General features: G+C 45.8%; 1 protein-coding gene across 1 annotated transcript in view; it reads right to left on the bottom strand.

The window, feature by feature from the left end:
• ELFN1 (extracellular leucine rich repeat and fibronectin type III domain containing 1) overlaps positions 1-25,620 on the bottom strand; it is a 103,183-nt gene that overhangs the window by 44,884 nt on the left and 32,679 nt on the right. Inside the window, exon 3 of the mRNA XM_059861933.1 lies at positions 419-553. The gene's annotated coding sequence lies outside the window, so the exon portion shown is untranslated. The remainder of the gene's footprint in view (positions 1-418; positions 554-25,620) is intronic.

The following is a 25,620-nucleotide window of genomic DNA, read 5'->3' as shown; positions in this document are numbered from 1 at the left end:
CATCTGCAGGGGAGAAATAATGTGCTTTTTCTTTATTCCCGAAATCTCAAGAGAAGAATGTGAATTCAATCTTTAAAAAAATAAGAATTAAAATGCAACCATGATAAGTCTCACTGCTGCCACGCTTCCAGGAGTGCGGCAGCCGCAGCTCAGGGATTCCCCAGGAAGGTCAGACTGGGAGAAGAGTCCCACCAGGAGCCACCCCAAGATCAGCAGTGTGAGAAACACAGCCCTGGCTCACTGTCCTGTCTGCATCATACTCTTTCCTGCTGGGAATGAGTGCCACGAGGCTCCCTTCACCATCCACCCCGGGAGGATTTCCCAGCACTCAGCCCTCTCCAGGAGGACCTGTTCCATCCCTGCTTGCCCTCTCCCACAGGCAGCTGCCTCCTCTCACTGCAGAGATGCCACCCCTCACCTCTGAGCCCGTGTGTCACTGCTGGTCCCAGCCACAGTGCTGAATGTGTCCTAGTTGTTGTCCTCAGGGGCTGGGAGGCACACTGGACACGGCATTCAGGATCCCACGAGGTGGTCACCAAGCCCAGTATCTAAACTGCAAGGATAAAAGAGAAAGCATAAGAGGGAGTTTCAACAAAGGGGATAAAAGATTGACTGAAGGATTGATTAATACCAAGCCATCCAAGGGACAGAACAGCTGCTCAAGCCATGGATCAAACACAGTGACACAGGGACCAGAGGTGAAGGGGAAGAAGACCACAGGGAGGTCCAAATGAGAGCAGCTGCTCATCAGAGTAACTAAAAGGGAAAAGAAATCCACTTGCCAGTGGATTTGGGACTGTGAGAAATGCTGGAAGGGAACCTGGGACTGAAGTAAAAAGAATGGGACAAATGCCAGACAAAGATGGAAAAAGATGCAGGGAAGAAGGATAGCTCTGGGCATGCCCAGGGCAGATGGTACAAAACATCAATGCAGAGCTCCTGGAGGAGTGAGGAGCCACTGCCACCACCTGCTCCAGCCACCCAGCATGTGCAGGCTTTAATAAGTTTAATAATCCTAGTTACACCTGAAGATAGGCCTCATAAATGTATTTTGAAATCTTAAGTGTGATTTTATTGCTCTCAGTGGTCAGTTCCCACACCTTCACTGTTTTTCTATTATTTTTGGATGCCTGGCTGGCCAGGGCTCTCTCTGCTTCCCACTGCTGTCAGCTCCTGTTCACCTGTGATGCCAAACAGCCAGCACAGCAAGAAGAAGTGACACTGAGGGTAACAGTACTCATCTTTGTGATATCCAATGTCTTGTTTTATTATCATCTACACAGTAACAATAATAGCAATATTGGTGACACCCGTTTTGTTACTCCTCCTGTTAGTAATATTCAGACATGACCGAAGAGGTATTTCAGAAAGACAACACAAATCCAGTGCAAGATCCAGGAGAATGGGGCAGTTAATTAAATGTCAGAGTGATGGACAGAGCTGGGACAAGCCTGGAACAATATCAGAGAGCTGGACAACCTCTGGCAGGCACAGGGAGATGGATGGATCTGGGACACGTCCCAGACCTCTCCTCCAGCAGACACAGAACCCTCCTACCCCCCACATCTTTAAACACAGCATTGCTCCCTCTCTGTCACTGCTTCATTGACTTATGCAGGTGAGGAAATTTCCTGGGGAAAGCTGCCTTCCAAGCCATGTCACTGATCACAGCCTGATCCAGTGGCATTTTTATACCTCCAAATTGTGCAAAGAAAATAAAGAGCCCCATTGAAAATGACAGTGTCTTAGAATGTGTTTTACCAGGTATGTGTGAACTCACAGCAGGTAGGAGTTTATTTTGCAAAAGATTTCTTGTCATTTTACCCAAACTAGACATTCATGAGAGAAGCAAGTGGTGGCCAGGGACTGTGGAGAGAGAATGAGAGAGAATGAGAGAGAATGGCAGCCGGAGGGTGTTCCAAAACTCCAAGAATATTAGAGAACAAAAGGAAACCTGTGACAATCTGTAAGTCATCAGAAGAGTGCAGAGCATAATAGACTAATCAATCAGGCAGACAAGGTTGAGGTGTCACCGGGAGGCAATAGGTAGTTGGAGGTCAGTTATGAAATATAATCTCTAAATTGGAAGGAGAAGAGCAGTAGCACAGGAGCAATGACAGGTGTTTGAATGGAGGTAGGTGAATGTGGGATTGGTCATTTCCAGGAGAGTGAATGTTGGATGGGAATATTATGGGGGTAAGGAAAAATAAGCTGGTATTTCAGAGACAGGCACATATTCTGTGAAGTGAAAGGCTGAGCTGGCGAGACTTTAAAGTACTGTTCCATTTCAGAAAATGCTGCTGGAAGACAGACAGTGGGGCTCCCTGGTGCTTGTTCCTCTGGGTTTCCAGACAAACTTTGTCAGGTTAGAAGCAAAACAAAAGGAAGTGATGCTTTTCCTAAGCATAAGTCCTGCAAATAACAGCTGGGATCTGAAAGCCAGGCCAGACCCTTTCTAGCTGGTGCTTTCTCATCAGCATGAGTAATCTCTAATCTAGTTAGCTGAGATGCAGGGAAGTTGCACACTGCCATGCATGAGAAGATGAGGATTCTGCAGGTGAATTTAATTACTCCTTCCACAGAGAAAGTGGGAGTCAATAAGGCACCACTCACCCTCCATTAGCTAACTGGGCTGGCATCATTTACTAACAGGCAGCATCATTTACTGCTCTTTCTAGCTAAGGGGGAACAGTCCTGTTACACCCAAAGAAAAGCTTGACTTAACGTGAATTAATTTCTACCAACACTTTTCTGACCTTAACTCCATATTCCAAAGATGTCACACAGTCCTTCTAAGATCAGTTAGACCCAAGCAATTAGAGCTGAATGACCAATCTCTAATGAATAATCATTTGGCAAACTTCACCTCATTTTATGCTCAGGAAACATTCACACACAGATTGCAAAGTCCTCATGTTCCTTTCTCAATGGAGATAACTTGCTGGTTTTTTCCACTGAGCAAACAACAACGTAACAGTTCATTGAAAAATCTGCAATCAAGCACAGGCTGAGTGGATGGGTTATGGCAGACACGTGGTGCTGTTCCTCCATCTTCCATTGGGTGAGGGATCAGAGGAGCTCCAAGAAATGTGAATCAGGACTGTTACCTCTCTCGTTTGAAATTCCCTATTGCCAAACCTGTCAGTGCTGGAGCACATTTACTGGGCTGGGCCATGGATATGGGCAATGTGGGAAGGGAGCCAGCTGTGGTCCCTCTGTAACCATGGGGAGAGCCAGGTATTGCCAAAGCCACTGGAGAGGTATTCACCAAGGACACACTGGAAAACCTGGAGACCTTTAGATGATGACCCTGACTCTGCTTAACTCTCCACATCAGAGAATCACAGAATCACAGAATCACAGAATAAGGAGGTTGGAAGAGACCTCTAAGATCATCAAGTCCAACCTATGCCCCAACACCTCAACTAGACTCTAGCACCAAGGGCCATGTCCAGTCTTTTTTTAAACACATCCAGAGATGGTGATTCTACCACCTCCTTTGGAAGAGCATTCCAGTACTTTATTCTTCTTTCAGTGAAATTTTTTTTCCATGCCCGGTGCTGCCCAGGGCTGTGGAGAAAGGGGCACAGCCCAGGAGGTGAGCAGCCCAGGAGGTGGAAGCACTGGTGAGGCTGGACCAAGGCTGGCAGCTGAAGAAGCTGAGAACGAAGTGTGCTGTAACACCCAGGAGGATAAGGGAGTGTGGAGCAATAAATCAAGCTCTCAAAGCAGAGCATACTAGGAGATCAATGGGACAGACATTAGACCAAAGGAGCAAACTCCAGAGAGACAGGAGCAATTCTTTTCCTCCTCCTTCTCCCTTGTTGCTAAGGATTTTTTTTCTTCCCATTTAATACCATCCTCATTGTTTTTAAATGAACAGCAAAGCCAGTGGGTTCCATGTGGCATTAGCAATGTGTTTGTGAAAGGGAGAATAACTGGCTCCTAGCAGGATTTGATAAAAGCCTCTCCAAGTTCTGAGTGATTTACAGCTGGAGAAAACAAACACGGACTGATACAAATGCAGAGAGAGGCACTGACATCCAGGTACACTCAATTACCAATTCATCAGCCCAAGTGAACTTGAAGGGCTTTTCAAACTCTACACGGCTCTAAATTAAAGGAAATATTTAGATGGATAACGTTCTGCAGTGGGGGAGAAGAAGACTAATTTGCTGATCTTCAGCTCAGGAGCTCTGGCCTTTCCTGGGCAAAGGGCCACAGGAAAGGGGTGCAGGTGTCAGCTCCCACTCCCCACGTGAGACCAGGGAATGCACCAAACATCAGGATGATGTTCACACACTGTTGCAAAGCTGTCAGCACACAGCTCTCTCTGTTTCCTCACCATGCCAGTCCCCAAACAGACTTTTTTTCCCTGTCTCTAAAAACTTTGCTTTTACCTGCCCTGGAGGAAATAATGGAAAAGCTGTGAAAATAACCAATTTTTTGGTTCATTGGTTGAACTAAAAAAGAGAAGAGGGGGAAAAAAAAATCACTGCACAGTGACCCCAAATTGGAATTGTCCAGGGTCTCCACAGAAAAATAGATATAAATAGATATATATATAAAAGATATAGATCTATGGTCAAACAATGGTTTAATTCAATCTGAAACTAACTCATGGGGAATGTCCTTTTTCCCTCCATCCCCTGCCCAGAAACCCATTTTTTTCACAAGAAGAGATTTACAGCTCCATGCTCCAGCAGCACTGACACAGCCCCAGTGTTTGATATCTTCCCCTGTTCAATGAAGCTCCTCCATGCACAGGGCCCTTCAGTGCTATTCTGATACAAACTCTGGCAGCTGGGGGGAGGAACAGGAGGAGTCCAGCTGCTGAGAGACTGCAGGGAACTCTTTGTTAGTTGTTCATGCAGAAACTGTTTTGATTTCAGTGTCTAATTGATATCTTGGGGAAATCTTTACAAAAGACAGCACATCCTCCCCAGAGCCCACCTGTGTGTGCTCAGTTGAGGGGCCCCACGCTGCCAGTGCTGATGGAGCCCTTAGGCTGTGGGGTTGTCCCTGCTCCCCTGGTCCACGTCCTCATCCCACAGGTTTGGAGAGCTGAACCAGCACGAGAGCCCTGGGGCAGTTGGAAGGGTGGGTGCTGAGCTCCAGTGCTGCTCAAATTTTTGGCAGAGAGGAGACTTAGGAGAGTTCTGTGCTGTGATGTCTGTTCATCAGCAAGGAGAGCTGTGTCAGCCTCCAGCCTCCCTCAGGAGCAGGGACTGCCTGCATCCCTCTGGAAGCTGCCAGCATCATCCCTCCTCCTGCCAGAAGCAGCATCAAGCCCTGAATTTTCCACTGGATATCAGCCCTCCTCTTTCCTTGGCCTCCTCCAAAGACAGCAGCCATGGCTCACACATGCAGCTCCGAGGCTGGCTCTGAACTCTTTAGAAGCACAGCAGGTATTTTAATTATTCACGTCAAGCACACCTTGCTTGCTAACAACCCTCTGAAGCTGTCATAGCTGCATGGGGTGGAGCAGAGCCCTGCCAGCAGCTCCCCATGGCCTGGCCTTGGGGCAAAGCCTGGCTCTGCAAAACAACCATGATCCAGTGCTGTCACTGAGGGCAGAGGGGGACACTTGGGTGAGGAGCACCCTGGCAGATCTGTCTGCTCCTGTGGGCACTTGCCCACCCTGCCCACTGTCCAACCATTGCCCACCCTGCCCACTGTCCAACCTCCTGCCTGGCACCTTGCATCCTCCAGGCCAGGGGTATCAGCCAAATGCTTTGCTGTCACTGCGAGCTGCTGTGCCCCACACTGACAGATCAGCTCTTGTCGTATTTTAAGGGCACTGGAATTACCAAAATGCAAGGAAAAGGAGGGATGTACTTATGCAGCACAGCTGGGCTGCTTCAGATGAAGGCACTGGAGTGCTGCCTTGAGCTGCTCCCAGGGTTTGATGCAAGGAGCTGCTTTGGAAAACAAGCCCTTGCCACCCTGCAGCAACGTCTTTATTTGCTTCTTCCTTCCCAGTAGCATCAAAAATATTTGCTGCAATAGCATCACTCTTCTTAGAGACATTAGGAAAATTTCTTTATCCAGAGGGTGTTTGGGCACTGGAACAGACTCCCCAGGGAAGTGGTTGCAGCACCAAACCTACCAGAGTTCAAGAAAAGTTTGGATGACTCTCAGGTGCCTGGTGTGATTCTTGGGGTTGGTCATCTTGTGCAAGGCCAGGAGCTGGACTCAACGACCCTTCTGGACCCCTTCCAACTTAGGATATTCTGTGATTCTGTGATTCTGACCCACATGCCTCCTTGGCAGAAGAAGCTCAGCTCTCTCAAGGTGAAATATGTGCAGAAAAAAGATTGATAGCTTGTGTTGAAGGGAGCCAGGGTCACCCCAGGCTCACAGAGCCTTTTCTCAGCTCTAGAGTGCAGGTGAGGAGCAGAGACAGGCATCCCACCTGCAGAAGCATCAGGGCTGTGGGTTTCTTCATTTTTACGCCACTGAGTCTCAATAAAAGGTGAGCTTCCTTTAGGGACCTCAGGATTTCTATCTGAGGTTGATCTGTTTTCTTGGAAGTTCCTCTCAGTTATTTCTCTTATGTCTGATAATTCAGAGACTCTCCTTCCCTGCCTTTCCTCACCATTACCTCAACGTAAATGTGGAGGATTTCCAAGAACATTCAGGACCTGCTTTTCCCCTCTTCAAAATGAGCAAGAGCCTCATCATGGTAACCCTGAGCTCCAGGGCTCTTCTTTAGCAGCAGCTCCCCATGGGCAAAGCCTGAGAGCAGAGGGGCCCCCACAAAAGCACATCCCCTGGTTGAAGAGCCAGGCTCTTCAAGTCTCCTGGACCATCAGAGCCAGCCCCTCTCTTTTTAACCTGCATGTTTTTTAATGCTAATTTCCACCACATGCCCAGTTCGAAGCTCTAATAATGAACAACTGCTTTCTTCCTTTCCTTCTGATTTCATATTCATGAGTCAGGCTTTCCTGGCACTAAACGTAAATGCTAAACGGAAATCGCTGCACAGTGACACGTCTGTGGAGCTTCACTGTCCATTTATTTGCCTTTTCAAAGAGCTGCTGTGTTAAGCAAACATCTCTGCCTGGATGCTATCTGGAGGAGTTTGTCTGGTACGGCGTGGTGCCTGCCGGGCTGCGGGAAGCGCCTCGGTGTGATGGTGTCTCGCAGCTCTGCTTTTGCTCCAGGGTACTTCTTGTACTGTAAGTTTGAGCTCGGTGAATATCTCAACCTTTTCTGGAATATTTTGCTTGAATCTTGGCAGGATGTGTTCAGCTCTGACACAGCGAGGGATGAAGCAGGGAACTCCCTGAGAGAACACATCCCCTGCTTCGGCTTGGACTCCACCGAGGGCTCCTGCAGGCAGCAGTGGGCAGGTGTCTTGGCAGGGGAAGCAAAGAGGCACCCGTGACATCATTGGGCAAATTATTTTTCCTGGCAACTAGAAAATTCACATGCACATGCAAACAACAAAAAGCAAAACAAAACCAATAAACAAACAAACCAAAACAAACAAACAAAAAACCTCAAACACTTCCGGATTCATCCAAACTTCCTGCCATCTTCCAAAAGAGAGAGACAAAAGACATCTTGAAAAAAGGAATGCTTTCCATTAACCATATTGGTCAATATGTTTTCCAAGTCTTTTCCTTGAAGACTGCACTTCCATGTTGAATTGAACTTTTAAAAGAGCAAGGGCAAAAAGTAATCTAAAAGTGAAAGTCAAAGGAATTAAATCTTCACATATTTCAAGGCAAGCTGAGATGTTTTTCTCTGCAGAGATGCCAAAGTTGTGTAGTTTCCAAACCTTTTAACATGTCTGGGATGGAAGCTTTAGGATCACAGATTGGCACCCTGAAGTCTCCTCTCCTTCAGTTCACACCTACCCTCCTCTGCCAGGGAATCCCCTTGGAGACATCATCATCCTCACCTATCTGCTCTGCAATCAATGGCAACACGAACCACTGTCCTGGGGGCAAGGACAACCACACAGGGCTGAGCTGGGCTGTGCTGGCCCTGCTCCCTGGTCTCTCCATGGGAACACCAGCTGAAGGTGGCTTTGCTCTAAGTGCTGGGCTGGAAAGGGGAGCAGCCAATATCCCAGAACCCTGGACTGCTCTGCCACCTTTGCTCCTGCACTGGTCACCTCCATGGTGCAAGGTGGGCAGGGAGGAACTGCAGAGGTTGACTGGGAACTGACAACTCCAGCTCTTTAGATGTCCAGTGCTGGAGGTTTTCCCTCCTCTCAGCTGCCTCCACTGTGGTTTCCTTCGCCAGGGCTCTGTGGATGCTCCTTATGATCTTGGTGTTCTGTTTTCTTCTGCAGTCATCCATTGCCTTTCCCTGTCTGCCTTTCCCCAAATACTTTAACAAATGAGCTCATGGGAAGGCAAGAGAGAAGATGAGAGATGAATTTCAGACCATGAGAAATGAACTCACAAATGAGAGTGTCTGCAAGCACCATCTGAAGAGCTGTGCTCCTGCTCATGGAGAACATCATGTGTGGCATGTGTTCAATCAAAGTAATCAATGGGGACCACATTTTGAATATTATCTACATGCAACAGACTCCTTGGGAGGAAATTATGCAGCAATATTTAATGGTGGCAATGGTTCAGCAAGTAATAGAAAGAAATATTCCTCAAAACACCATCAACTTCTCATGGATAACTCCCAGATGGGACTGAGGGTAAAAAACCCTTTCATTAAAAAGCTATTCAGTTATGGTAAAACTGCCATATGTGGCTCACTGAGATTCTGATTATCAGTGACTTCAGCTAGAAAGCTGCTGTGAAATCACAAAACTACTTCCCATTTGAACAGGGGGGTGGAAATCAGTCCTTAGGGACCTGAAAGCACAGCTTGATCTCACGCAGCTGAAGGTGTCTTACAGCTGGATGTCTAGGTTAAGGTAATTGTCTAGACTTCTTTTATCATCAGTGAACAGAGAGACGTGCACCAACCCCCAGAGAGTGATTCATTCTTCCTGTCTTAAACATCTATTTTTGGATGGGATGGATTACACACTGGAGGTGTTCAACTTTCTCCACTGACTGTGGAGCCTGGATGATGAACTTGGCCTAGACACTTCACCTTCCTAGTGCTGAAATGGGGAGTGCTCCACCAAAGACAACTCAAGTTGTGCCAATAATGGTGGTAGGCTGGGAGCCCTTGTCCAGCACCTGCAGTGAATAGACACAAGAGAAGCAGCTCCCTCAGCAGACAGGAGATGGAGGAGGGGAAATCATCATAAGCATATCCTGGAGTGATCTCAGTATTTAAAAAAGACCTGAGGGCACGCTGGTGCCTGATTATCTCATCTAGTTCTTTTATGTCATGCAAAAGGTACAGATTACATCCAATTGCTTTTTAAGTGTGACCTGAAAGGTGTAATTTTGCAGTCCTAGGAGGTAAGCAGGGACTGGTCTCTCAACTACGTGCAGTACTCCTAAAAGACCTTTTACTAATCTTGGGTTTTCCTGAGATTAGCAATTCCAAACTTCTCCAAACCACCAATTTGTTTCCGAGACACCACCTTTATTCTCCTACACGTCTTCCCAGTCTTGAACAGCCATGTCTTGCAATTTTAAGGGTTTCCTTACAACCTTGAGAGCTATTTTGCAGACAGAAGGTTTCATGTCTCTGTTTTGCCATAGTCCAGGGTCAGTGCTAATGACCCACACTGCAAAAATAATCCTACTGTGTTCTAGGAGGCTTCTTGCTATAAGTCTTCCATAAATAAATGAGATTATTACCTTCCATTACTTCAGTGGGAGCCAGTTTTAGTCCTCTCAGAAGACCAAGTTCTTAGTGCCAGCTCAGGTTTTAGATCTTAGAGCCATTGAAGCCACCTCTTAGAGCCATCCTGCCAAAACCTCTCCAGATTCCACTCCTGCTATATAACATGGGACAGGTCATCTGTGCAGAATCCAGAAGTCAGGATTCAGGAAGGCTACAGGAAAACCAGATACTGCCATTTCAAAGATCAATATGAGAAAATCAAGTAGGGAACTAAATGGCAGGAGAAGTCACCAGAGGAAGGCCAGGCTGCCATCTATATACAGCTTTGCAAAGGAAATGTTTGCAACTGGTTCTCAACGGGGCACACAAATTGCAAAAAGTACCTCAGGACCCTTTTCCAAAGCCAACAAATGTGGAGGAAGACTGGGGATAAAATTGATGAAGAGTTGTGAGTGCTAATTCACTAGGAAAGAGATTTGTGCTCTTTCCTGGGGCATGCTGCTGTCGGGAACAGGATGCAGCTGATGACAAAAAGCCCATGGCTGGAAGCCAAAGGGTTCCTTGGGGGCCAGGGAAATGCCTTGGAGACTTCAGCTCTCTACACCAATTGGCTTACACCTGTCAAAAAAAATTCCCAGTATTTTTTCTTGACTCATCTGGAAAATCAAGATGGATCATCCATATTTAACAGGCTATTCACAGTGCTCATGGGAGCGTGTTCAAGACAAGGCAGAGCAAGACCTTCAGTTCACAGTGTGATACCAAAAGTAACTCAGACATGTGAAGGGAGCATCCATCTGTCTATCCAGAAACATGGAACACACAGGATTCTCAGAGCCTAAGTGACATAAATTACCCTCCTGTGAATTGAACAGGTTCACTTAACAATATGACAGTCCAGCAGGACAGATACCAATGCCTGGTTTCTCCTTTTCCACTTGTTTTCTCTTTTCCTTCCTGCTTCAACCACTGAGTTTCCTGGGATGACTTTCTACATCTCTGCCTCAATTTTCCTCTATTTAAAAAGAGATTAATGTGACAGGGAAGTGTTGGAGATCTCTTAAGGAAAGCCACCGGATGAGAGATTTTTCTATTTTAAATTGTGAAAATTGCTGGCCAAATGCTGGTTCTTAAATACAGCTGGTGAATATATAAGGAAAATTGATTTTTGCAAACGACTACATCATTTAAGTGAAAAGTCAATAATCATCTTCCATACCAGCATTTAAATATCTGAGCAAAACCACTCAAATAATGATATCTTCTGGGTTCAGACTGTTCACTGGAAAGAAGGGAACACACAGTATTAGACTCAATACTATGTTGACAGAGAACACAAATGTCAGTTTGACCATCTTAGAAAAGACATTTTAAAAGATATGAAATTAAATGACTCAGGATTACTCATGATGACATCTTGCATTAAGCAGTGAAAACTCTTATTTCAGGACAGTTTTTGGGATTGCTAACAATGTAAAGAAAATGCATTTGTGGAAAAGCTGCTTCCCTTGATTAAGAAACACGGGGACAACAAGCTCCAAAGATGAACACTATAACCCAAAAGCAGGACAGAATGCTAAAGAGTCTAACACAAATCTCAACACATAACCAAGGGAAAAGGCAAAAACACAGATAAAAGTGGCCAAAGGAGACTTCCATGAAAGGGGCAGCAAGATAAAAGGGTTTGCTTTGCCTTATTACAAGGGAGTTTATATAAAGTACAAAAATATGGAAATTTTTTAGAACAAATGCAAAATTATTTTAATAAGAAGATGTAGCTCAGTTTGGAAAAAGGCAAAAAAACAAAAAAGCCCAACATTACAGTATCATACCAATGGTCAAAGGGTTAATAACCATGTAATTTCTGGCAAAGGAATAAATGTGACCAGCAGACTCTATAGCCAGGCAGCCCTGGTCAGGGGTTAGTTCACTTTCCCAGCAGAAAGTTGCATTTCAACAAAGCTGAAATTTCTCATGACATGAATTAGTTCTGGCAAAATCACATTTTAAAAGAATCAGGAATGTTTTGATAAATCAAACATTTTATTTGCAAGACTTCAGGAGAATTTTCCATTTCTATTTTTATTGCATAACAAAATCTTTATAGGTTCATATCAAAATGACATTAAAATCAACCTGAAGTATATTTTAATAATAACTTAATATTCTATTCAGAATGCAACCTTGTGTCAAAATCTTGTATTTTTCTGCAAGGTACAAATTTTTCTATTATCTCATTGCTACATTTTCAGCCTTTCCAGATATTTATTCCAGAACCTGTACTGTAATATAAGAAAAAGGCAGACTCTTGAAACCCTTAGGTATTTTGTTGCTATTCTAATGTGAAACAAAAGCAAATCTATAAGCAAACATACCTGCAGCCCACAGCATCAGAACAAAATATGAGCATCAGGACTGAGTCTGCTAAACACCCTCAGAGTGCAGTGAACTGCATTCACCCAGCTTAGGTGAGGAAATAGGAATTTAAAAATACTTTTGGGTACAGGAACAGCGCCTGACTTTGTAGAGTGGCTATTCTTTGTGAATCTTCCTCTTTTTCACCTCAGTTTGGTTTATATTTAGAAATGCTATAAATATCGTCTGTTTAATCAAATGAAGAAAAAATATTTTGGTAGATCATTCACTCATTTATTCTCCCCAAAAGAAAGGCTGCCGATAAGACTGTCTGTTTTCACTGCATCTGTTCACTTGGCAGGAAAAAATAATTTCAATGGAAACATTGCAAAAACCTACCCTTTCTACCCAGATGCTCTATTTCCATATTTCTGATGCCATCCTGCCTGCAACCACTTCTTTAGATTTACATGAATTAACTAGTGTAGGACAGACACCAGACTACAAAGTGTTCACACGGCAACGATGGCTTTTGATGATGACTTTGGAAGTTCAATGGAAAAGCTGTAATCTCTTGTCCATGTACAAAAATAAACATTATGGGATGGGTTTAATACACCTAAAAGTTTCATCCCATACGGCGTTTTTGCATAAGTTTCAGAATGAAACTGCAAAGTAGAACAAAGTACACAGGTTCCAGCTAGGCAGTATTTGAATGAACTCCTTCCTTCATCATTTCCCCTCTTTCCTAGGGTTACTTCTGCAGCTATCCAGGATTTTTTGGCACTTTAAAAAAAAAGTGCAACCATAGCCATACAGGCCTTTAAGAATAATAAAACTTACTGTGTTTTATTAAGTTTTATTTTAAAAGCTTAATTTTTAAAACTTCATTTTATTAAGTTTTAAAAATCAACCTCACAACCCTTTTTAGAGAAAACCAATATTAATCTTCAAGTTAAAGTACAGATCAGAAGAACAACAGATATTTGGGAGGTAAATTAGGAATAATTTGTATCTGATCAAAACTGGACCCTCAACCTCTTTAGGTCTTTCCATGACCAAGCTGAAGGAATCTGCCAACAAGAAAAACCTGCAGTTTAAATCTGCAGCCCTGTTCTGGCTCACCAGAGTAAATTGTACTGATTCAAAGTTTGTACAAGGCACGGAGCAGGGGGAAATTAACTGTTTTGATCTCAGGGAATTGGTAAAAGATGCAACAAAATGCAATTTTCCACAATTATGATCCTTCTATTTTCTCCTAAAGCACGGTACTAGGAACACAGCCTTGAAGATTACACAAAGCACTTGGGATTAGTAAGATAATAATGATTATATGGTGCAGCCAGGGAGTAGGATTTTACCTATTATTACCGAGTTTAAAAGAGAGGTTCTAATTCTGCAGAAGTTTGATGGTAAATTCAGATTCTTCTGGAGCAAAGTGGCAGGCAGGAGAGCAAAAAAAAAAATATTTGTCACAGTTTCTAGCCTGTTTTATAGCATCCAGTTCCAACTGCTGTCAAAATTTTTATAGACGTCAAGGAACAGAGAGTAAAAGCCAAAAAATATCAGAAAAACAATGAAAATGAGCTACAGTGAGAGAGTTCTTTTTGCCAATACCCCTTATCATGCAACAGTGCACTAACAGTCATATTGTACTAAACCATGTGACCAGGAGAATTCTGCAGCCATTGGACAAAAGCTCTTGGTAAAATCCTTGCAAAGTCTAAATTTAAAAAATAAGCCATCAAGATAAAAGTAATTGTTTTCCAAATGGCCAGGCAAAAATTGATTGATATAACATGATCAAGTAGCTATTGCATGTAATTTTATGGCAGGTCTGTATAAAACTTAATATAGCCTCTATTGTGCCTCTTCCAGATTATGTTCTTGATGTAACTGGCTTGTGAGTAGTGCTGGAGAAACTGCAGTGGGGAAAGGCACTTCCAACATGTAATTTGGTTTTGTCCTAAAATACAGACATATTGTCAGGAAATAGTAACTGTTACCAAAAATACTGCTGGAATGAAAAATACTGTGTTTTTTCCAGTGGAAATAATCTTAGGAGAGGAAAATACCAAAATAGCCCACACTAAAACACAAAGTCCCTGCAAGAAGAACGTGCCCTGATTCAGCAAAACAGGTAAGAATGGCTTCAAGCCAAGGGAGTTCTGCCCAGTGGAAATCATTTGTGTATGACAATTTTGTTTATGTTCCCTTGAAGTCAGCTGGATCCATAATTCTCCACTAAATTGGGTGGTAGTAGGGAACTCTCCTCTTCCCATGGCTGTTTAGGAGCTATGGCTTCAAGTATTGGGAAAACAAAGACCTGAGGACTTCATTCATCTGGGGGGAAAAAACCCAAAGTGAAGAGCTGTAAAGCTCTGCAACACCTTTTCCCTGCATCATTCACAGCAAGAGAGGAGCAGAGGAATAGATCACTTGAGAGGGATCTGCTCACTTGCAGATGTTGATAACCCATGGGATGTTTTGGGTTTTTGCCTTTTCCTGGTGCCAGCAGAGGTGACCAGAAACTCTTTGGACCCTCCTAGACGTGGAAAGCTGAAATGCAAGGACAGAATTTAAGGAATCAGTTCTACTCCAGCTCATGATCATGTGCAGCAAAACATGTGCAAACCTTGGCACAGTTTGGAGGTCCCACACTTTCAGATCTGAACTTTCACGATGGCCTCAGTGTGAGGTGTGAGCACCTCTCCTGCCCCAAGGCTGCAGCTTGAGACCCTTCCTCAAACAAAAGCAGAACTGCTCTCGCTTCCCATCTTGAAAGAAAGGTCCTTAAATATTTACCTCAGAATCTGGATTTTCATTTTTGGCTCTTTGATCTTTTCTTTTTGTTAGCTTTTTTCCCTCTTTACTTGTTCGAGAGTATTTAGTCTCATCCCACAGCTCCTGCGTGGATGCCTTAAGAATAAAATAACAACAAGGGGTGGGATTTTCCGAAGCACTCAGCATCAGCCTGACTTTATTCTCTTTGAAGTCAGCAGGAGTTTTATTACCAACTTCAATGGGAGCAGTTAAGCCAGTGCTACACATTGTGAACGTGCATATTCATGAAGCAAGTAGGATTTGCTAATGGAACATGGATTCAAACGGCTGATAAAATTTTAGTGAAAAAGGTACTGGAAAAAAAAAACAACCAGGTAGTTCCATGAGCATCATAACTATGAATTCCTGCTTTCTTTAAGCTTGATTGACTTGGGCACTGAGAAGGGGCATGGGCTGATTGAAGTCCTTCCTGTGGGTGGGGTGCTGAGATTTGTGCTCTCTCCCAAATGGATTCACCAGCATCAGATAAAGGCTCAGCACAACATGGCAGCTTTTTCCTCTGTAGAAGTAGGGCATCTCTCTTCTACCTCTGCCTGTCTGCTCAAACCTTGAGGGAACTTGCTATTTTTGAGACTGCTACCCTCTATCAAATTCGGCTGGAGTTGGATAATGCACTTAAAAGTTGTGAGGCATATACACACAGGTATAAACACACTCCATGTGAGCATGAAATCCACGTTTTTGCAGGATCTGCAGGAAGGCAGATGTTAAGACTGCTCAGAATCAAGTTTTGAGGCAATGGAAAAGATGGGTTCAGAGCAGCTGAACAGCAGACAGCCTCAGATGGATGAACAACTCTCTGAGAATCTCAGCTATGGAGAAGGTGTAAGAAAAGGGCAATCCTCGAGGAAAGAAGACAACAATATAGTCCTTCAGAGGAATTAGAAAAATGGTTGCTGAGATAAGTACATTTCAGATAAGAAACTGACATATATATAAATGTGACAAATTGCTCAAAGTACTCAAAATGTCAAAGAAGATACAGGACTTGAAAGGGTGCAGGCTTTTTTGAGCAACAGAGGCACTGCACTTCTGGAAATCCAAGGCATTTCCATTCTGGAAAGCCAAAGCATTTTTGTCTGCACAAAGAAAATGAAAGGAAGCAGCAACACTGACTGGTTCCTTTGGCATCTGGGCTAAAGCAATCCAAGAGGAAGACAGAGAGAGCTGGATACAGTCCCCAAACTCCTTTCATATGGGAATCCAGACTCCCAGGAACAAAGCCTGGCAATGCACCTTCCCTGCCAAGAGCAGCCCATTGCCAGCCCAGGTGCTCACAGGCACTCTCACTGCCTTTGGCACCAGGGATGTCCAAAGAAGAGGATCAATCCTCTCTCCACCCCACAATTTCCACACCGCTGACAACTCAGAAAACAATTCAAGAGGGAATTCAAAGGATCTGTTGAAATTTCAACGAGGAAATCTGAGTGAGTGAGCATATGTAAATAGAAAGAATGAGTAGCACATAATTACATCAAATTGTTACTTAGCAAGGGAAGTAAATAACCCAAAATATGCAGAGCAAAAAATGGCAATGAATTAGAACTAATTACTTAAGGCTAATTAAAATAAGAATGGCTTGAATTGAAATATGTTAATAGCATTGAACCTGCCTTCTACCAGGGAATTTCAATAAAAGTGGTAATGTCACTTCAACCTTCACCTGACAGGGGGAGGAAACTTGGGATTTGGTGCTCATGGCTGCTTGGGGGCGCTGACCACAGCAATGCATTATTTATGATGGAATGGACTGGATTTGTCTGGCAGGTGCAGGTCTCCTGGTCATGGGTAAAAAGAGGTTTTCTTGGACAATGGATGTGAAGTGGAGAAAATACTGTGACAGGCAGAAGTTAAATCCCTCGAAGACAAACACATCCTAAGGTACCTCTCCATGCTATGGTTAAAGAGAGGAAAAGAGAAAGGCATGGAGATAACGAGATCACAAAGAAGGAAAGAGAAAGAGAGAACCAGAGAGACTGAGGGAGTGAGGAATGAAATAGATAGGGAAAGCTTAGAGCCATGACAAATCATCACCAGCTTCAATTACACGAGCCTGCTGGGCTATGAAATCTGCCAAAGGTCACTGGCTTCCTGTCTTTGCAACTAAAAACCAAGTGGCTTTGCTGGTTCCACCCCATGGCACCGTCTGCTGGGAGTGCCCAGGGACCAGCAGCCTTGCTGATGGGCACTAACAAGCTGGTCCAGAGAGCACAGACAGCCCCAGCTAGGAGATGAACGTGTCAGAGCCATGCACCAGCTCCCAGCACTCTGCCAGCACGGCAAAGTGCTCCTGTGCCAGCAACTCAAGCCCTGCCAGAGAGCAGAGGGAAACCTGGAGCAGCAGCAAAGCCTGGTTCAGCATCTTCTTGCCATGCCACAGAGCCCAGCTTGTGCTCCACCACCACCCTGTGCATGTTTATGCCCCAACACACCCTCAGCCACAGCCACTGATCCCAGCAGACCTGGATCCCTGCTGGGCACAGCTGCTTCAGCATCTACACATGGATAAATCCTGATCTTCTGCCACGAGCAGAGAGTGCCCTGGCTCAGCACCACACCCTGGGGCTCACCCCTTGGTGCTGAGCTGGGCACAAAGCTCGCCCTGCTCCTCCAGGGGAAGAGCCCTTGGTTGTGTTTATTGCCTCATTCTTTCCAGTCCCTCTGGTTCACACCAGAGGTGAAAACCTCTTACCCCTCTCAGAGCCCTGGGATTCCCATAAAAACCACGAGCTCCTCATCCCAGCAGTCTGCATGAACAGGGGTCACAGAGAGGATGGAGGGTGGGCTATGGCAGCAATGCAGCCTTTCCACTTTCACTCCATCTCCTGCGCTGGCTTTTGAGCCAACTGAAGGAAAAGCTGGTGCCAGGCTTGCTGCCAGCTGCTGAATCCAACTGGATTCATCTTGGATCTGTGCATCTGAGAAAGCTCCAAAGCCAGAGCACGGCTGGGCTCTGCCCAGCAGGTTTGGGATGCTGTGAAATATCAGAGAGGTGCTCAGCTCCAGAGCACTGCTCTGTCCATCACAGCCTTCCCAGCAGGTTTGGGATGCTGTGAAATATCAGAGAGGTGCTCAGCTCCAGAGCACTGCTCTGTCCATCACAGCCTTCCCAGCAGGTTTGGGATGCTGTGAAATATCAGAGAGGTGCTCAGCTCCAGAGCACTGCTCTGTCCATCACAGCCTCCCCAGCACGGAGCAGCTGCTGAGGCTGGGCTGCAGAGCCAGTCAGGAGCAGGAGTACAGACTGGCTGAGGCAATGGTGACAAGCCTTGGAAGGACTGCCTGAACTACAGGCTGTGACCTACTGATGACCACCCCCTCAGAGCTCCATTTGTACTGAATACCAGCCAGGATGGGTGACAGTGGGACACACCCTTGGAAAATGTCACTCTGGTGACTGCCAGGGCTCTTCCTTGAGCATGCTGGTGGCTGTAAAGTGATTTCTATCTCTCCAGTCTCCTTCAGAAGGAAAAGCATTGCTTAGAAAACCAGAGTGCAGACTTGCTGCTGCTCCTGTGCATGGAGGAGCTGTGGCAGGCGAGGAACAGGTTCCTGTGAGCCTGCTGCCAAAATCCTGACCCCGCTGTCCCTGCCCTGCCTGACCCTCTGCCTGCCAGGGAGGGAAGCCCTGGCTCTGCTGAGGATGCTGCCTCGGCAGACACAAGCTGAAAGACATTTCCTCTTTGTTTCTGTGCTGGTGTAATGAATCCTGCCTCCCACTCAGATCTGCTAAGTAAGAGGAGTTACTGTGAGTAATCCCCACTCCGACGTCTTCGGCTGTAATCGCAGAGAAATCACATTAGCTTTTTTTTTTCTAGGACAAGGAGAAATTCATCAAATTGCAATCCAGGGAGAGCACACATGAGAGAGAGAGAAAGCCAGCAACACACACATACCCTGCAAAAAAATCCCAAAGTTGACATTTACATTTCAAACACTTATAACAGCTAAACAAATAACAGTAATTATACTATTTGCATACTTTGTTAAATAATTGTTTGTTAGGTAAAGGCAGCCTGTGTGTGCCTGTGTGTGTCTGTGTGTGTGTGCAAGGAGCAGATGCCTGAAACCCCAGGAAGCAGAACAGCTGCTGCCTCCCTTCCCAGGTGACCTGTTTGCTTTACAAAATGGTGACAAGTGGCCCCAAGCACTGGCCAGGGGGGTTGGATGTGCTGATATTTGGGCACAGGGGCATGGGGCAGGAGGCCCTTGGGTGAGCAGGACTAGGACCATGAGCTGTAATCCTGCTGTTCAGCACCCACATCACCCTCCTGGGCACAGGGACGAGCTGAGTGCTCCAGACATGAGCACCAGCACCTGAGGAGGTGAAGCTCCAAAGCTCTGAGCACGGATTGAGGATTGCAGAAACATTGCCAAGAAGAGAGAAAGCAGGGAAGGCACAAAAGCTGGACAGAGGGAGGCTCTCCACCTTGCAGCAGGAGATGCTGAACACCCCTCTGACAATGATGCCTGACTCAGAGCCCACAAACCATCTCCTGGCTGGTGATTTCCCTTTGCTCCTGCAAAAGCATCCCAGCTTTCATCCCTTTCTGCTCAGCTCCTCGGGCAGACAGCTAATTGAAGGGCTTTCCTTTCATTTCCAGTACAGAAAACCCAGTAAATGCCTTTTAGTCCTCACAGTTTCCCCATGATTGGCTCTGTCTATCCGCTCACCACTCCTATCCTGTTTGGTTTTTTTTTTTTTAATAGACTTGAATGATGCAAACTGGTGGAGAGAGGAGAAGCCTTCTGCCTCTCCTCACATGGTCAGAAAAGGTGGAGCAGAGCCAGAGCCACTGCATCTTTTCACACCTGGATGGAACCAGGTCAGGCAGCTAATGCATTTCTCAGGCTCAGTGGCTACTTGTTGGAGACACACAAATGCTGCTGGGCTGCTTGAGTGCTGGAGGCTGGGAGAAAAAATTCCAGCAAGAGACATATGTGTCAGAAGGCTGAGAGGGATGTGGTGCCAGGAAAGAGAAAAGTGATGCACACACAGAGAGCTCAGCTCTGTGCAACAGGAAGAGATGCAGATTGAATAAAAGGCTCCCTGGCTTTGAAACTGCCCCTCACAGCATCAGTAAAGAGGTTTTTTAAAGAGGGTTCATTAAGCATAAGAGTGAGTGCTCTTTCACCCTGGGCATGGGTGAAATCACAGCTTCAGAGGTTAAAAGTGTCCTTTAGTCTGGGGGCAAAGCCCTGCTCACTCTGGCCCCCCCACCCAGACAGTTTGTCCCCCCAAGCAACAGCAGGAAAGTCACAGTCCCAAGGAGGAGCCCAGGCATCCACGGGCTCTGATCTTTGCAGCTCAGATTTTTAAATGTACAACTAAGGGCATCCCATGGGGCTGGGGAAGAGAAATGCTCCAAAATAACCATTCTCCCCTCAGAACATTTTCACTGGAAACGTTTATATTTACCCTTCAGAAAAAAACTTTTTCCTGATTTTTTTCTTTAAGTTGAAAGAACATTTTCCAGTTCAACTCTTGTTCTTTCAAGTAGAAATGTTCAGTTTTCTTTAATGACTCCTTTTCCCCCCACTACTCTGATTTTCACTTAGAGTTAAAAAAAAAAGGAGATGAGGAAAGGAAAACTAACAAAACCAGAATGAATTTTTTTACATGAGTTTCAAATAACTTGAAAAAAGAAAAAATTTTTTAAGCTTTATGAGTGATTTTGAAGGATGCAAGAGCTTTCAGCAAACTTTTTTATGTAGGTCAAAAAAACTTCTTCCCAGGATTAAAAACAAAAGTCTAAACAAAAGCCCTTAATGTGGGTGAAACAATGTGGATCAGCTCTCTATAAAAGCTTTCCCACAACTCCCTGTCCAAAAAATCACAGAATTATAAAATCATAGGAGAGTTTGGGTTGGAAGGGACCTTTAAAGGTCACCTAGTCCAAACCTCCTGCTTGCCAGGGACACCTTCCACCATCCCAGGTTGCTCAACACCCCATCCAAGCTAGTTTTGAACACTTCCAACAATGGGGCAGCCACAGTTTCTCTGGGCAACCTGGGACGGTGTTTCACCACCCTCATTCTAAAAAGCTTCTCTTTATCTAATCCAAATTGACCCTCTTTTACTCCAAAACCATCCCCCCTTGTCCTACCACTACTGACCCTGCTAAAACATTTGCTTGTTGTGCCACAGTGTCAGCCAGGGCAGAGCAAGGAGCCTTGGGAAGTATACTTGGTTTGGGACAAAATGGCAAAAAATCAGGGAGAAAAGAAGTGTGATTCCTGCCACCCTTTAAATATTAATTACAAAAAAAGAGCTTATGGAACCAGACACACTTTCCTTCAAAAGATATTTAACACTTCATTTTGCTCCATCCTTTTCTGAATACTTCTTAGAAAACACAAAGGCTTTAAACAAAAGGTCATTAAGAGATAAAGAATTGAAGCTCTTCTTGCAAGAATGAAAGGAGAAGGCATCTTGACATTTTTAAGGGGTTTTTTCCCCCCTCTTTTCCAAACTGAAAATTAATCAACATTGATTTGATTTCACACACGTAAGCCTGTTTTGTGGAAGTGGCATTTGCTGGCAGAGAGCTGTTTGGACAAGAAAATTCCAGCCAGAGGAGCACACAATATGCTGCACACCATTAGGGCACACAAGCTGCAAGGACACTGGTCTCCCAGGGTTCATAATAAATCCTCTCCTTTTTCTGGGTCAAGAAACTCATAGCTGTCTGGAGGTTATGCTAACACGCCAGGGTTTGGGGACTGATGTTGAGATCTGAGGAATTCCTGTTGCCTGGAATAGAAACAATGAAATTGTTCCAAGGCACCATTTATTCCCAGGTGCCTGCAAGCTGTCATTTCTGGGGAAGATGAACAATTTGAGAAGATCTAATGTCTTCAGAAATAATTCAGGAAGACAGAATTCATTCAGGTCCCCAGGTCAGTAATGAATGGGACTCGTGTGAGTCAGAGGAGGACAGGGGGCACCTGAGCAGCCTCAGCTCTCCAAAACCAGGTGAGCTTGTGCAGCCATGCAGGGGGCACTGACAAGGGCTCTGAGCAGCTGGGACTGGAGGCTGTGGTGCCTTGAGAGGCTGAACCTGGAACAGAGAATAGACAAAGCTAAAGAACAAAGCAGAGATTTGTTAAAAGGCCTCAATGGATCCACCTTGGGCAGTACAAGAGCCCAGCCAGGGCTACACCCAAGATGGACCAAAATGGTCACAAAATGGACAGCCAGTCACAGAGTGTCTCACTTTTATAAGTTTTGGTCCATTTGCAAATTGGGGTTGATTGTCCAGTTACAGCTTTAGGTTATGAAGTCCCATCCACCTTGTTTGCTCCCCTCAGTTCTTCCTTGTTTATTCTTTTGGTCCTGAAGCTTGTAAGAGCTGTCCTTGGTCTCCAGCTGGAAAAGGATTGTTTATTCTAACTACCCTGTGAAGAGAGCTTACTAACACCTAAAATGAAGCTCAGAGCTACACACCTAGGCAGCACAGAACCTGGGAAATATAAAAGTTAAAACTTAAGGCATCAGCCACACGTGCTGCAGAGGGGCTGGGTGGGAGCAGAGAGCACCAAGGGCTGCAGCAGCCCTGGGGCTGGAAGGTACAGGCCAACATGGTCTTGAGCCTTGTGCTACTCCAGCACCCCAGTTCCCCCCAGTAAATCCCCCCTGTTTTATCTCACCTCCTTTCACCTCTCAGTCAGTTCCAGTCAGGAATTCTAGACAGGAATTCTCTAAGGGGGAACAAACAAGGCATGCTATGAACACGGAGTGTTGCCCCTTAGGTGTTTGATAAAGAGCTGTGAGACACCCTGAATGTGCCACAGCCTCTGCCTGCCACGAAGGGTCAGAGGTGGCATGAGGAAGGAACAGCATGGAAAAAATCACAGGATGATTAAGTTTGGAAAAGACCACCATGACCACTAGACCCTATCACAAAGAACTACCCACTTCCCCTTATAGACACACCAAGCCTGGGTACCAGAAGCAGTCCTGCTTCCCTGCATCCTGTCCTGGCTGGCATTCACTCTCCTGCTGCCATTCCACTGCCTTGGAATGCTGTGGGTCCCTGTATCTATGTCAGGGAGCAGAGAAAACGGCAAGGGAAAAGCAAACAAAGTGAATAAGGAAAGCATAACAAACCCAGCAGAAAAGTCTTCCCACGCCACTGTGTGCTTTCAAGTAAATGAGGCTAATTAACTAATTGCCTAAATTATTAGGGCTATTTTTACCCTTGTGTGAGGGCTTGGCGTTATTGCCAATTTCTTAAGACTCAGCACTGAACTCTCAACTTATCAGGAAGTTAATGAAGCAAAGCCCCTGGAGAGGGGACCCTCAGGGCACAGCAGCTGCCAGGCCAGGGCTGGGTTGGGGCTCAGGTGGGCACCTCTGCAGCTGGGAAGGAGCAGCTGCAGCAAAACCACCCCCCTTGGGTGCTGCTGTTTAACACAGAAGTTCAGAGCTGTCTGCTAAAATCTCCCCTGCCCCCAGTTCAGGATTCCTCTCCATCAGCTTCCCACTGCAGGCAAGATGAGAGAGGCTGATTTGGAAGAAAGATTTCACACCTTGGTGAGAGGAGGGGAAGGCTGATGGCTGCATGCCAGCCCTGGCTCCATGGAAGCCCATCTGGGCAGACCCAGAGTAACCTTGGACAACGGGACCACCCTCCACAAAAAGGAAAGGGCTGATCCACCTGCTGTAGCCTCAGCTGACCACACTCACTGCCCCAAACATGCAGCCCCCAGGCAGGAATCCAAGGTGGCAGGAGCTCCCTCCTTCTGCTATGAGACAAGGCTGTTTTCTTGGGGTTTGTAAGAAATCAAGATGTTTTCTCCTCTTCAGCCAAATGCCAGCGTCTGAGCTCCCTGGTGGCAATCTCAGTTAACTCCATTACAATCCCCCAGTCATTCTGGCTGAAGAGCTGGTCCCCTCAGGAGCCAGAAGACTGATAGCTCTCCTTTTCTGTAACACATCTCACCTATCAGCTCTGATGAGGTGACATTTCAAGCCTGCCTCTTCTCTCAGCACAAAGTACACAACAGTTTGGGGTGGCAATTCTCTTGCAGGCATGCAGGTGACAGTCTGCTGTCCTTTGGATGCAGGAGGGAGCTCTCCTGTGAGTTATCTCCAAGATTATCTTCACTCCTGGACCAGCCATGGCTTGGTGTGGCTGAGTCCTGGAGACCTCCAAGGATGGACATCCCAGAGCCTTTTCTGGCCATCTCTTGTGGAGCTGTGCCACACTCTCAGTGCACATCTCCTTCCAAGTGCCCAGCCTGAGCCTCCCAAGCTGCCTGTGTGCCCTCTGCCCCCTGTGAGGCTGCCTGAGAGTTTGGCTCTGTCACCTCTGTAAGCTCTGCCCAGGCAGCTGTAGTTATTTCATGCTGTCTTTCCAAGCTGGATCCTGCTGTCTGGCAGGATGAGGAGTCTTTGGATGCCCTGGAATGTTGGTCTGAGAGTGCTGGTGAAGGGAACCAGCAGTTCACATCAAACCAGACCAAGAAAGGCCCAGACTTCCTTGGGTCAGCTCCTCCCAGGCTCTTGTGCCTCCCAACAGGGCTTCTGGGCCCCTCTCAGCTCTTTTGGTGAGGGTCAGTAAGATGGGGAAGGAGGACCAGATGGCAGCCACTGCTCTGCTCAGCAATGCCAGAAGGGCATCTCACAACTCTGTGATCAAGGAAATGTGACTCACCACAATTTTTTGGTATCTGTCTTTCTACCTGCAGGCCCTCTCCCCAAACTCTGGTCACCTTGCTTGCTGGAAATCCCATTTTGGTTGGAGCTAGCCAGCTTTTGCTACTGAAAAATACCATGTTTGACTAGTCCAGAGTGGAACCTCTGTCAGATCAGGTTCTTTCATCTTAGAAAATATGAATACTTTCTCCTGTCTTGTCAGGGAAACACAGAGAGCCATTGTTCCAAAGTTTTGTAAATATAAAGCAGAGATTATGGTCCCTGGGGTGACTTGGCAGGAAACTTCACCATTTTCAAGGGCCTTCCTGCGTGTGAAATGGAAAGAGCAATGCTGCCCTGTAGCTCTCTGTTTGCCATGTACTTAGAAATTCTTGAATATCTGGCACAAGACATGCTGTATTATCTCCTACCTCATCTCCTGTGTATAAAGCTGGCAGCCTGGTCAGGGGAATTATTCCAGATTTGTGCTGTCCAGAAAACAGCCTGACAGGAAGATTTGCAAGTCACATCTCCCTGCTCAGTGCCATCTCCTGCCCCATTGCTCAGGAACCCACTAGAGATGATGAAATTTGGGCTCCCCAACCTGGGAGAGGGTTGGCAGTCCCAAAGCAGGAACTGGCAGGCAGTTCTCACTGCCTGCTGCCAGCTCCAAGGGCAGCTCACTGCCTCTTCCCATCACTCTCAATGTTCCCACCAAGACACCACCACCTCAGCCACCACTGCAGAGAAACCAAATGCTGCCCTTTCCACCCACACTCAGGGACCAGTGAGAAACTGGATGACACTGGGGAGCCCAGGAGAGCTCAGTCCTGCTGCAATATTTACAATACAGGAGAATACCCTGGTTTCTTCATTACCCCATATAACAGTGGAGATGGACAGGTTGTCAGGACACAGATATTTCCCTACTGCCCTAGGGCAGGTACTGCTGGAGGTGCTGGAGCAAAAGGAATAAAAGCCTGGTTTCGATTTACCAAGTGAGATTTGCACATTTGCAAGTCAGATTAAATTTCCCAGGTTTGCCTTCTGCATGTTTTATC

Source organism: Haemorhous mexicanus, chromosome 17 (genome assembly GCF_027477595.1).
Source record: "Haemorhous mexicanus isolate bHaeMex1 chromosome 17, bHaeMex1.pri, whole genome shotgun sequence".
NCBI classification, from domain to species: Eukaryota; Metazoa; Chordata; class Aves; order Passeriformes; family Fringillidae; genus Haemorhous; species Haemorhous mexicanus.
Note: the sequence above shows the minus strand (reverse complement) of the source record. Positions and strands in the feature narration are given on the sequence as shown.